The sequence below is a fragment of the Pteropus alecto genome, unplaced genomic scaffold, assembly GCF_000325575.1.
Source record: "Pteropus alecto unplaced genomic scaffold, ASM32557v1 scaffold155, whole genome shotgun sequence".
Taxonomy (NCBI): domain Eukaryota; kingdom Metazoa; phylum Chordata; class Mammalia; order Chiroptera; family Pteropodidae; genus Pteropus; species Pteropus alecto.
The window spans coordinates 2,771,614-2,774,653 of record NW_006438113.1 but is presented as its reverse complement, the minus strand read 5'-3'; positions in this window follow the sequence as shown (position 1 = coordinate 2,774,653).

The window sequence follows — 3,040 nt, the reverse complement described above, 5'->3', positions numbered from 1 at the left end:
ATGTATGTCAGTGTGATCTTTAAAGTGAAATCTTAAAGGTCCTATTGGTTCTATTGTCTTCAGTCACATTTTAGAACCCAAAATATATATCCTTATGTTTGAATGGCATCACACACAAAAAACAAAATGATATAATTTTAACAATGAGTATCAGGCAGAAGCTTATCTAGAAAATCAGGAGGCTTTTTTTTTTTTTTTAATTTAATGACTTCATATTTTAACTTTTTCTGACTTTGCTAGGACAGTGAAGACTTTTCAATATGAAAAGTTATGTAAAATGTGAATACTTTTAAAATATGCTAGATCTAAAGTGATAACAGAAAAAAAAATCACTAGTCCCTTGGTTCCTTTAAAATACTACTAGGGTTTTCTCCTTTACATCACTCACAGGGAAGACTGAAGACTTGCAAATTGATAGACTTGAGCAAAAAAGAAAAATGTAATTTCTGAAATATTAAAGGATAACTTGGGATGTGTTGTTAAAAATCACAACAAAATAAAGGCCCCTTTTGTTTGCTTAGATTGGTATCTAACAAACATTCAATCAGAAAACATGAGTGTAACAGGCAGGCTTCATGCTAGCTGGACAATAAGGAATAAAAATTGCCTTCTAAAGAGTAACATCCCCATATAAACCATAGTCTATTGTGATGAGTGTCAGAAGAGAAGTGAACAAAGTAATGAGTTCCCAAGATACCTGAGGAGGAGAGTCTTCAAGAGTAAATATAGTAGTTAAAAGCACATAAAAAAGAAAAAAAAAAATTTCACACAGCAGAAGTATGGAAGAAGAGTAAGGATATGGAGAAAGATGGCAAGAAACAAATTTCCCTTGAAGCCTGATTTCCTGCTCACAGCAGGTTGATGTTCTGTGCCTAGGGTCCTGAACACTTGGGTACTTTTTGTGCACTTTAAAATGTTAGAACGTGGGAAGAAAGGCAGTCATGCTTCCCTTAAAATTGTTATCTGGCTAGAATGTGTCCACATTAAAGTTCCTGAAACTAAATGATACCCAAGATTTCTATCATTTCAATAGAGTAGGAGGGTCCAGATAGACTGGTAATAGCTAATGATTGAATTGATTTAAAAAATTTTTTTTGTATATTGCATGCTAAGCCCTTTGCACAAATCAGGTACTGCCATCCCCATTTTGCAGAGGAGTAAACTGAAGCCAAGTTCAATCTTTGCACAATGTCATCTGACTGAGAAGGATAAAGAGGTAGAGTAGAACCTCCTAATGAAGTATGCTGGGAAGTTTGTGATGAATGCCATAGGGTGAAGTCCTATTTGAGAATCAAAAGTACTGTACAAAGTATGCACGTTGAGAATCTGCTAAACACACTTCAGAATTTTAGTGTTTATCAAAAGAGATCGACCTCAGTGTCTGAGGATAAATGGTAATGTTTTACTTCCCCAGATACTATTTCTTTATATATAGAGTACCAGAACTCCCAGTCCACTTGGAGCTACAAATCAAACCAATTTTTTAGGGTCAATTGATGTATGGACTCCTCCCTAAATGTACTCAATTCAGCATTCAAAATGGAAGCCATTTTTTAGGAAAAAAGAAAGCTATGGCTTTGAGGATTTAGTCTTTTGTATAGCAGTTCAGGAAGATGGAGAAAATTCTCCCAGTATTAACACTTGAAAACAGCAAAAGAGCATTTTGTTCTAGAAGCAAAGATGAAATCAATTAGAAGTCTGAAGCTGGAGAGGGAGTAATGTGGACCATTCTGACCAGTATCTCACAGGGCTGCTGGTCAGTTAGCATGAGGGCAGGTCCAGCACAATCTCTTCTCAGCCTCAGCATTCCATTCTGCCTCACTCATAGCTTGTACAGGTTCCTCACCTAGTGGGATATCAGTCTTCGTAAGGGGCCTCTCAACCTTCCACCTTCAACTGAGATTGTTGGGTATTAGGAGTATTGTAACCTCATTGGATATAATTAGAAGCCTTGGGGGTCCCTGTAGCTACACCCATAAATACGGAACTGATACTTTCTAGCAGGACCAAAGTGACAGTTTTTATAACTGGGCACACAAGTTGAGAATTTTTAAAAAATTAAATGCCTTCCACTGAACACTTTGTAAAAGCTCACTTGTTAGTATGGTTTCAGCTGGCTATCATACTTCCAGGTTAGCTTTCCATGTGCCTGGAACATGTGGACTGCTCACCTTTGCACTCCTGAGTGATTTTACATAGCATCACAGTTTGGTGTAATGAGGTTCATATGATGGTCTCATAGGAAAGGTGTCATATGTCTTAATTTCATTAATTTTTAGTCACATTACCTCAATTCTAAGATGCAGTATTTTTCACACTTCATTTCTGAAATGTATATTCAATTTTTTTCTTTTTTTGCAAAACTAAATAGCATATCTTAACATCAGTGGCATTTTAGAATTGAAATATGCTCTTTTCCACTGGTTTGTTTTCTGTACTTTTCTAATAGTTTATTGTCCTATAAAAACAGGTATATGAAGGATTGTCTTTTGATAATTGGCTGTAACAACTAACTTTTACTGATGATTCAAGAAAGTACAGAAATATGGCAGCATGAGAGATGTTCCCAGATCTCTCCCCTTGAAACAACAATAAGCTGAACACCTAAAACTCAACAACAACAAAAAAAACACCCAAACTACACACCAGCATGTCTGAGCATGGAACCTGAGCATGAGAGCTGCCACAGGTCAGAACCCTGGGTGTTGGGTGGTAGACTGGTAGAAACAAAGACGCAACCTCTCGCAGCCAGAGCTCCCTGTAGGAGGAGGGGGAGGGGAGAAGGTGCAGAGAGGTCCCTGAACAGCCCTGCCTGAGAGTGTGCTGTGAGCTCCAGGCGGCAGAGAAACAGACGGCAGGAAAGCGGGGACGACAGAGAAACAACAGTTGATTTTTATCAGCTGCAGTTGCAAAACTGATATTTCAAACAAATGGTATTCAGAGTAGCAGTACTAATATCGGACGAAATAGACATCAAAATCAAAAAGGTAAGGAAAGATACTGAGGGAATCTTGATGGACACTTGATAAACCATGCACCA